The sequence below is a fragment of the Rutidosis leptorrhynchoides genome, chromosome 9, assembly GCF_046630445.1.
Source record: "Rutidosis leptorrhynchoides isolate AG116_Rl617_1_P2 chromosome 9, CSIRO_AGI_Rlap_v1, whole genome shotgun sequence".
NCBI lineage: Eukaryota > Viridiplantae > Streptophyta > Magnoliopsida > Asterales > Asteraceae > Rutidosis > Rutidosis leptorrhynchoides.
The window spans coordinates 3,056,466-3,067,892 of record NC_092341.1 but is presented as its reverse complement, the minus strand read 5'-3'; the positions used below and the strand labels follow the sequence as shown (position 1 = coordinate 3,067,892).

Here is an 11,427-nt window from a genome sequence, read left to right as displayed (position 1 = left end):
AGCGATACCGCTTCTTTGGCGGGGTAGAAGGTGCCTGAATCGGTCGGTCAGCGGGATCCTCCTCATCACTGGAGTCGTCAGATGAGGTGTCGTCTGAAGAAGCATCGGTGGAAGAACCGTCGTCTGAATCATGCGGTGGTGGCGCGGGTGGCTCAACATATCCGAAAGCGGCCAACATCTGTCGGTGTCGGCCTGGCGTGATCACGGCTAAGCGGCCGTCGGCAGTGCGTCGGCAAGGTGTGCGCCAGTGATTACGGAAGGGTCCTTCCCCGAACTCCGCGGGGATCTCCATGCCACCAATGCGAGCCAGTTGCCTCGGGGGTCTGGAAGAAGACGCCGGGATAGGCACACTAGAGCTAGCTCCAGAACTAGAGGCGCCGGGGTCGCCAGTGGGTGTCGGGGCCGGAATGTCAGCAGCAGCAGCAGCAGCAACAGGTGCAGCAGTGGGAGGAACAACGGGGCCTGAGCCGCTCGGGATGTCAGTAGGTGGAACGTCCGACATCTGAACAAGGAAAAATAAATTTTCCATGTCAGTATGTCATAAAGCTAGCAAATAATAGGCCAACAGTTTAAATCATGTATAACAATAAGTAGCATGGCAATATCAGTAATCGTACGAAACTATCATGCAATCGAAAGTAAGTATTAGCATGCAGTAGTGAAATCACGTAGTAGCATACGGCATATAGCAGTAACAGTAAGCAGCAGCATGCAGTAAGTTCAGCGGAAACAAGTAAACTAACAAGTTGTAGATTAGCCCTATTAGTGAATCCTACTCGGGTCGGTCTTAGACTCACTAATGCATCCTAATTCCCTACAACCAATGCTCTGATACCAAATGTGACGCCCCGTACTAAATCATCATGTACGGACCATCATCAACAGGATCATTACAAGGTTAAGTACTATATGCGTTTTCAAAACAGAGTTTACATTCATAAATAAAAGTGACGTCATAACATACGTCAATTGTTTTACAAATCAAAGTATGCTTCACAGAGTAGAAGCATTAAATAAGTGTACGTGACCATAATGGTCGTTACATAACATAAGTTCATAAGTAAAAAGTTTGAATGCAACATAAGTAGTCATGCGATAACAACTCTAGGCAGCGGGTTCTACAGCACGACTAGTAAGATAGCGGAAGCGACTTCAAGCACCTGAGAAAATACATGCTTAAAAAGGTCAACACAAAGGTTGGTGAGCTATAGTTTAAGTATAATAGTAATGTAAGTAGGCCACGAGATTTCAGTGCTACAACGAGCGTTTCAAAAGTATGTAAAAGTATATGCTTAACCGTGGGCACCCGGTAACTAACTTAACGTTTAATGTACCCCCTTAAAGTGCACTTGGCAAGTGCGTATAACCTCGAAGTATTAAACACTCGTTAAATGCTAGCGCTACTAGCCCGAGTGGGGATGTCAAACCCTATGGATCCATATCTAAGATTCGCGTTCACGGTTCAAAAACCAATGATTAAACGTTACCGAGCTAAAGGGAATGTTTCTGCCGTTATATAACCCACACATATATAAAGTTTAAGTACTCGTGCCTAGTATGTAAAACATAAAATCCGCATGCATTCTCAGTTCCCAAAATAAGTTAAAGTAAAAAGGGAATGCTATAACTCACAATGATTAGTAGTAATGGTAAGGTAGTAGTCGGAAAGTGGTGTGCAAGTAACGGTCCAAACGTCCTCAACCTAAGTCAAATAGCACTAAGTCAATAAGTCGTCTCAAAAGGTTTACAAGTACGTAATTAAGGTCATAAGGGTCATCATCAATCATCATTAAACAAAAGGTAACAAGTAAGACTCGTTTATGAAAGTCGTTTAAAACAAAGGCTGACTTCGGTCAGTCACCACGGCCTCTATCCTTACTGAATTAAGGTGAGACCAGTGGCCATGGCTCCGTCTATGAGTCCCTTAAGTGTGGTAAAATTTACAGAAGCAAACTCGTCTTGGTTTGACCGTGGCGACGGTCTAAGTGCGAGTAGGTCAGAAATTTCTGCACAACGTTAAAGGACATGGTAACGATCGGAGGGCCATAAATCCTAAACCGTAACTCGGATTAAGATGAGTCCTATATGAAAAGTTATCTACTCGAAAAGTTCTATCTAAAAATCAAGGTTAGAACAGCCCAGGTCTACTGGTCTGTTCCAGAAGCATCAGGTCAGTAGGTTTTGGACAGAACAGTGGGTTTTGGAGAGTTCCGGCTGTCTCGGTGCTTGATGTTCATCACGGTTCTCATCCTTGATGCGTATAGCTTCAAGTGTACAACTCGTTGATGTGTTAACATCATTTTGACCAAGGTTTGTCCATCATAACTCAAGTGCAAGTGTTGTAAGTGTTTGATGAACCAAGGTTACATGTAAGTTTATGAACAAGTTCATGAACACTAAGAAAGATCACAACCAAGTGTTGGATCCATGATACTTGCACCAAAGTGTAAGCTCTTGTTGGTTTCATGTCCTTGTTCAAATGTGTAGTAAGCAACTTAACAATAAGAAATAAAGAAAATGAAAGATAAGCCTAAACCAACCATGAAGGTGGTATTCTAGTAACATACAACAAACAAGAACACAAGTAACAATTATAAAGATTATAAACTTTAAATTCTTGAAATAAATAAAGTAGAAAGCTAACTAAACAAGAAGATGATTCATAGTTGCTCTTACTTTTAAAGATTCAACCCAAGTTGATCTTTAAGTGAAGTAACTTCAAAGTTACTTCAAGAACTACAAGTAAAGAGTTTATACAACTATGAACTTTAATTCTTTGAAACAAAATATGTAGAACATAACTAGAGAGATTATGTTCTTGATGTTCTTGTTAAATACAAGATATAAATGAAGAATCAAAACTAGAAAGTTTGATCTTGTAACTAGTAAAGAATAACAAGTAAGTAAGAAAATAACAACTAGTAATCTACAAGTAATTAAACTACAACAAGATTAAGTAACAAACAACAAAAGATGATGATGATTATGTGGTGTTTAAATTCAGTTTTGGGACAAAGAAAAGAGAAGAAAAATTGTTCATAATACTTACAATCTTTAGAGAAAAATGAGAGGGAAAAGAGAGAAAAGTATGCAAGTAATGTGTGTGTGTGTTGGAGTGGGAGATTTCAAGTGAACAAGTAATGAAGAAATGATGAAGTGTGGACTCCTTTGAGCCCCCAAACCCCACGGCTTCTGCAGCAAAAAAGGGGAGAGGAGAGTTGTTTTATGGTTACATGCATGTTAAAGTTCAAAAGATGGATAAAAGGGTTAGTCTCATGGGGATTATAAGGCAACTAGATTCCTTAAGCAAGTAACTAGTTAGTTTATGTTTAAATGATACTTACAAGTATGCAAGAGTGGGCTTAATGTCCATTAAAAGAAGTAGGGTGGGCTTGTGAGTCTTATTCAAGAGTCCATTACACTAATTAAAGCCCAAGTTGCAAATAATCCAAATAAGTCCAACTTAAGCCCAAGTAATTAACTAAAAGCCTTAGTTAATTAAAATGATTAATAAAATTAATCATGGATGTAAATAATATCTTAAAATATTATTCGTGCAAGTTCCGGGTGTCACAAAGACATTTCGGGCATTTAAAGTTCAAGTACGGGCAATCAAAGCAACATGTAAATGTAATAACATACATTCGTTTAATCAAGCGTATTAATAATAATAATTATTAATAAATAACGTTGGTAAAACCAGGGTCGTTACAATACATATGGCCGACACCGGCTTAGGCCATCTTGGTATATTCTCAACGAATTGACGTAGCCATTCTTCCTCTTCACCAGCTTTATGTACACTGATGAGTTATGATTCCATCGTGGATCTAGCAATAATCGATTGTTTAAACAATTTCCACGAGATAGCAGCACTTCCAAGTGTGAATACACACCTACTTGTCGCTATGGAATCATTCGTATAAGATATATAGTTTGCATCACAGTGTCCCTCGATCACTGCAGGATATCTGTTACCGAACTAACCTAATCATACAACTCCAATGAGATGTACTTGGATTACTCTTGTATCTACTTAGCTTGCTTACAGCATATGCTAAGTCGGATATAGTACAACTCATTAGAGATATTTGAACGCGTTATCATGAACCATGTTCTTGATATCTAAACTCAAGACACCCCCACATTTACAAGCTATCGTGTTCATTTTACACAACCAACTAGGGTTACTGCTTATCCTTTCAAAGCTTCCCCCACATGTCTTGCAACTTGATATCATAATCATATATATCTAATATGATTTTAATCAATGAAGCGTTCAAATGCTAACACATAAGATTACATCTTTTGTGATTTGTATTTTAGCACATTTGAGCAATTCTTAGTCATATTCTAGGTTTGACCTAGAGACGTTGAATTTAGAAAACTCAATTAAGTTCTCGTACTCAAATTATATTTTCACATCTGAATTATGATTAGGTAATTCAAAGCTTAAGATAATAATAATATAATAAAGATTGACATCTTTATATAATAATTATCTTCAATATCATAATTCATATAACATGCGAATAATTCACATCATCAATGATGTTCACAATATACCAAATCCTTCTACTACTGAATGAAATCGATTTTGTCTTTAAATATATTCAACACAATGAAATATTAGTTGTTAATTGATCTCTGCAGATGATCATCGTTAACAAGTCCAAGTCTAGCATTTCATAGACTTTATGTCCAAAGCATTAGAATAATTGATGCATCATCCATATTCTCCATAGCTTTTCTCACAAGAAATGTCATATCATATCTCTTGTATCATGACAAAATGGACTTCACATACATAAACACCGTCTTAAATATACAATTTAAAAGGGTCTCAAATATTATGTATATCTTTTATACATTCAGTTTTAGTTCCTCTATAAGCATAATGTGTATGCCATTTATCGAGAAAGTTTCTTTAATTATACTAGTTCCTATTGAACTAGCTCATTAGGTGTCTCATCTTGAACACCTTCTCGTCTATCCTAGACGAACTTTCACGTTCATTTGTAATGTATGAAAATACATTTTAAAGAATGAAACGTTTCTCGATTCTATTATCGAACCTTTGTGTATAACCAAAATCTTGGATTCATGCACAAGGAAGCGATAAGCACTACTTTGTTTAGCACATATGATAAATATGCAGTCAATAGTCATTGATCCTATCTTTTGTGCCTTAGGTAGGGAACAACTACGTTTGCTAGGCACCCCCACACTTTGAGGTACTCATATGATGGTTTTCGTTTCCACCATAACTCGTATGGGGTTTCATCCCTTTTCTTTTGGGGTATCTTATTTAAAAGATAGTTTGTTGATAGGATGGCATCCCCCCACATTGACTGGCTTACACCCGAACTCACCAACATGGGATTCACCATTTCTTTCAAGGATCTATTTGATTGGGGTGAGTAAGGTGCAGTGAATTCATGTCTAATGCCATTTTGCGCACAAAATTCAGCAAAAGGTGCAACATATTCACCACCTCTATCACTGCGGACAACCTTGATTTTCTGTTCAAGTTGATTCTCAACTTCATTTTTATAAGCAATAAACTTGTCAATTGCTTCATCTTTATCGTGCTATCATCGATAAATGTAATGAAGTACTTATTACCATTCCTCGTTGGAATGGATTTCAAATCACGCACATCGGTGTTAACCATATCAATGGGTTCGGTTATTCGTTCAACCGATAAGAAAGATGATCTTGTTAATTTGGCTTCAACACAAATTTTACATTTATTGGGCATAGCCTTTATGAACATACATTTCACTTTTGGTCAACATGACTTTTTGAACATACCGTTTTTTTTTTTAAGTCAAACTTGTTCAACAACAACCCGGACATCAGATTCTTATGAATCTCATGAACATACAAACACATTGATCAATGTGAGTCCCTTTGCAGAGTTCATTTTCGCAAAAATAATCTTATTGCCATTAATATCATCAATGGCAGACTCATGATAACACACACATGACGGATAACCCTGGTATAAGTTCACCATTTCTTGATGTTAGAACAAACCAAGTTAACTTCAGAGATCATCTGAAATTTAAACTGAACTAAACTGTTTCAACAAAACAAGTTGTTTCAGTTGCTAATTTGTTAACAATACAACAAGTACTACATGAACTGAAATTAAAGTTCCAGTTTATCGTGAACAAACTGAGTTAAGCCAAGCAGGTTTCAACTAAACCAGGTTAAACCAATCAGGTTTCAACCAAATAGGTAAAACAAACATGTTTCAACCTAAACGGGTAAAACGAATAGGTTTAAACCCAACTGCGTAAACCAAATAGTTAAAACTACTTGGGTTAACCAAACGGTTTCAACTAAACGGTACTAAACCATTTCAACACAAACAGGTAAACCGAGCAGGTTTAAACACAAACATGTTAAAACCAAAAGGTTTATACTAAACGATTAAACTAAACGTTTCAACAAAACCGGTTAAACCAAACATGTTTAAGCCCAACTGTTAAACAAACAAGTTTAAATCCGGTTTAATAACAGTCTAAAACTGTCCGAATACTGTCCCGAAGACAGTCTATAACCAGTGTAGAATATTGTATGTAAATAGATCGAAATACAGTTCGAAATTAGTTTGAAAACGGTCCGAAGACTGTTCGAATACACGTTATTGAACGATCGACTTGCTTGCAAGTAATCTGAATGATTCTAAAACTGAACCGTGCTCACAATTTGAGCATCATGTTCCCCTTTCGCAACTTGGGAAGCGGTTCAGTCAAGAACCTCGCAAGGTTCAGTCAAGAACCTCGCAAGGTTCAACGTGGTTAGACAAAAGAAAACTATTCTGTCAACGCTTAGAGTTCACACAAGTGAACTTTTCAGGTCTTTCAGCCTGAGTACGAACCGCATCATGTTCCCCTTCAGCAACTTGGGGAGCGGTTTCACACAAAAACCTCGCAAGGTTCAACGTGATCAGACAAAAGAGCACATTTTGCTGCCATCGTTTAAAGGTCACACCAGTGAACTTTTTCAAATTCCCCAACATGAGAACGAACCGCATTTGATAGCTTATATTTTAATCTTAGAAAAGATAATGACCATCTCTATCTTTTCCAGGCGACATTTAAGTTACATATATAATATATTATATAAAATATCAATTATTAAAACATCATGGACATAATCACCAAAGCTAATATATTATACATCCATACATCCATACATCTACAGCAATCTAAAGATTAAATAAATCATAGTGGACAATTATTGGCCGGACATGCATATACTTTTATGATCATAATGAATTTAATATTTTAAACGTCCAATCATATCCTATTCTGATTTATGTAATCAATATATCGATATATCATTTTAAAGATCCACTATCTTCATACTGGTAATCATAGTGGATATATTACAATCACAATGATCATCACTATATTATTATAATAATATTTGTTTCATCAACATTCATAATCAGCTTTAAAGCAAACATCCTATGGTTTAATGAGAAAAGGAATTCTCGAACATAAGTATTACGCAAATCAACAGTTCATAATCTCAAGTAATATGTTTTACGCAAACAGTAGGTTAACAGAAGATGAGCATAATCGATTTAATAACAGTTTATTAGCGATTAATACACACACATAATCTGTACATCAGCAGTTTAAAAACAGCAAATATAATTTGTTAACAGCATATAATATAAAGCAAGAACTGAACAATTTATATAAGTAGCAGCAACAAAATATATTATCGATTAATGACAGATTATATATATTCAATCGAATATATCAGCACGTTTTAACAACAATTAAACCTTTTTTACTAGCACGTTTTAACAAAACATATTAGCAGCTAGGTTTAACACCGCAGTAAAACAGATCAGATATAAATCAAAACAGTGCTTATAAACATAATTTATAATAAACTGCTCTATAATAACCATATGCAGATCTACTCGCAATTTAAATAATAATATATATATCAGCTTCGCATGGGAACATACTCTGTTTAAGATTGTAGGTAAATATAGTAACAAAACTGATAGATATGATCAGATTATGTTCTAACAGTTTACATGAATCATAATACTCAGATTCAACTATGTAATATATATAGTAATCAGATAGCATATGAATCGAAAATAGAAAGATCAAACTATAAAACGGGTTGAACCGGGCTTGTGTTTGACACAATTCCCTTAAACAGATTCTTCGTCTGTTCCAGGGTACACCGGTCCGAAGCAGCGTACTGCCGGACTTGAACACATGCCTGAAAGATAGTCGAACGGGAAGACCGTTGATGTTGAACCGAGAGAGCACAATAGAAATTGTGTGTGTGTGTTGTATTGCTGCCCAATTTTGTGTATTTTCTACAAACTCTTGAGGCTCCTATTTATAATGGAAGCTCTATCTTTTAGTTTCCACCTACTACCAATTTAGTGCAACTTAAAAGCCTTTTAGAATTTGCACTAAACGCACAACTTTGAGACTCGATATCTCATTCACCTTTATTCTGTTTTGGACACACTTTAGTTCATTGTAAAGCCCTCGTTAGGGGCTACAAAACCCATTTTTATCATCATTAATATTGACTACTCATCATATATTAATTAGTGTCCAATATTGGTGAAAACACACTTTTTAACCAAATTTTCCAACACAATGTAGGTTGCAGAGTCTTCAAAAAGCTACGGTTATTCAGTGGCTCTGCTTTTCCTTTTCCTTCAGCAATGTACTGTTTCGGCTGTTTGCTCTAATTTCTATGTGGAAGGTTCCATCAATGCCAATTGGGGCTCATACATTATTTAGTTTACTTGCCGAGCCTTTGAAACATCCTTCAAAATCCTTGATTTTCACTGCAACTACAACAACAACAAAACCCAATCCCACAAAAGTGGGGTATGGGGATGTTGACATCCTTCCCCTATCCTAGAATAAAGACAAGTCATTTCTCTACCCAGAGTGATTTTCACTACGGACCGTGATAAAGATACAACTGATAGTTTGAGAGAGTTTGAGGATTAGGTAAGCCTCTAAACGTGATATATATTCTGCACTATGAACTATGTTGAAGACTCTTAATGTATGTTGTTCACCAGAATGAATACTACTCATGTGATGCAACTTACTGCAATTGGCTACAAATTGAGTTGGAAAATGCTGGAATAGACGTCTCGAATAAAGAAAAACAGAAAGTGAGTGTGGTAGATTTGGAAACATTTTTCGTCATCAATGGCACTGCTTTTAAGTGAGTTTATTCTCTCTATTTATATGTTTAATTATTAGTATTACTTTTGATTTCAAGTTTTCACACGTAAGTAATTGCTGATTCAAATAATTGAAGGAAACCCATTGTTGGTCGCTACGAAGGATCATATCTATTAATCAATAGATGCCACCTTGTGCACAGCACCGACAAGTGCTCTTTATTCTTCAGTAGGCGAGGAAGTTGTGTTGGATCGTCAATTGCTGGTATGTTTATGTTCACTTCAACAAATCTAATGCAAAATCTGATCATATTATACTGTAATGATTCTATGATTCTAATGCTTATCATACATTCAGATAAATGTTTTTTTCTTATCTCTGCAAAGGACAGTTGCTCTGTGGAAGTTGAACTTGGGTGCTTGGGGACAGAGTTTGATGGATTTGGCCCAAAAATAAAACTTGCAGATGGTGGTGTTCTTGCTGCAATTATTGCAGCCAGCATCAAATGTAAACTAACAATTGTAGGCTCCTCTGTTTAATTGCTGTTTTATTTGACATTTCGAAGGCGTGAATTTGCATTCAAGAAGTAACATTGCTTCTTCTTCGGGTTCTTTGAAGCTCGTTGATCATGACGATGATTTGGACTATGGGGACGCCATTCAAAACTTGTTTATGGCCAGTAAGGTGAATAGCGAAAATGGCATTGTAGGTTCAACAAAGCTTAATATGACAGACGAGGCTTTTGCGGCTTTTGATAACATGATGACATGTTTGGCCGAGAGTGAACCGGCTACGGTAAAACTTATTAACTCTAGTGATATCCCGCGTCCCCCGGTTAAGAACAAGAAACATCAAAAGCGAAAGGAAAGAATGATTCAAGGCGCAGAAAAGGCTAAATTCGGCGTGTTCATAAAGGACATTTGAGTTTCTTTCGGTTTCATGTTCATGTATTGTTGTTTTTCAAATTTGTTATTCGTTACTTTCGTAAGCTTGCAGTTTTGGTTTGTTTCGGTTTACGTAGGTGAGGCTCGGTATAGATAGTTTGTTGGTAGCCGCTTCTTAGGTACGAGCCTCATCGAGGCTCTCTTTTGTACTTCTTGTTGAAACCGTTTTCTTTCTGAAAACGTGTTCCGTTTCTATAAAAGTTCTCGTTATTTTGCCCAAAAAAAATAAAAAAATAAAAAATATGAGTTTACTTAGATCACATGATGACATAGTGCTAAATGTTAGGATATTAGGACCCAAACAACGCTAGTAATTCTACAAGATTACTAGCCGAGTAGTGATACTATCAAGATCACTCAACCCACTTAATGAACGAAAGATAATAAATGCGAAAATGTAAGAACGACACAAGATATAACGTGGTTATATGCAATCGTTGTGATTGCTTTAGTCCACGGACCAACTAGAGATCGTTTATTTACTGAATATTTGAGAGTGGTGTGTTACAATGACTATGAATGAGCTCTATATATAGAGCAAACAAGAAACCAACCAAACTACAACTTGGTCTTCAAGTGTGCTAGTAATCATGAAAGATAAACCAACTAGCCATGCTTTACACCCACTAATGACATGATCACAGCCACAATTAGTGGTGTAAAGCAACCCACTAAGCACCTAAAGTGAAAGGAGAATCAATCAAGATCGGATCCCATGTGTGCAAGTTGCCCACTTGCTGCCAGACATCGTGCGCGCCGTGCACACTTAAACGTGCGCGCCGTGCACACTCCCAAACTTCGAGCAAGCCTTCTGATCAAAACTTCTCTAGTGCGCGCAGGGAGCGCGCCGCGCACCATCACCGCGCACAATCAATTTGCTCTGTTTTTGATCTGTTTTTCTCTGTTTCACGCTTACCGAAATCTGCAAAATCCGTGCAAGTGTTGAAACAGTTTTTTTTTCTCGTTTTGTATAAATGTCTCCATACTCTAACACTAAAGATTTTGGAGACATTGAATTTAGTTGATGCTTGCTATCACCAATGAGGAAAAGTTATGTCGTGCAGGGGTCTATGTCGCAGGTGTTGTATCCCACAAGTAATCCTTAGATGTATGCAGGTGGTACACCTTTTAGCAAATGTTCCGGATGACACAAATTTTTACATTCTATTTGATTTGGGATAAGACTTGTATAAATTTCTATTTATTATTTTATTATTAATATATGTAGGTATAGGTATAGGTATCTGTCTCTCTTATGGAGTCTGGTAATGCACATCAGAGCG

At 36.7% G+C, this 11,427-nt stretch overlaps 1 long non-coding RNA gene across 1 annotated transcript; it reads left to right on the top strand.

The window, feature by feature from the left end:
- Nucleotides 1–9,117: 9,117 nt before the first annotated feature.
- Nucleotides 9,118–10,276, top strand: LOC139865897 (uncharacterized). The gene is made up of 3 exons (XR_011765155.1): nt 9,118–9,240; nt 9,337–9,464; nt 9,558–10,276. It is a non-coding gene; the product is annotated as an uncharacterized lncRNA (long non-coding RNA).
- Nucleotides 10,277–11,427: the final 1,151 nt, after the last annotated feature.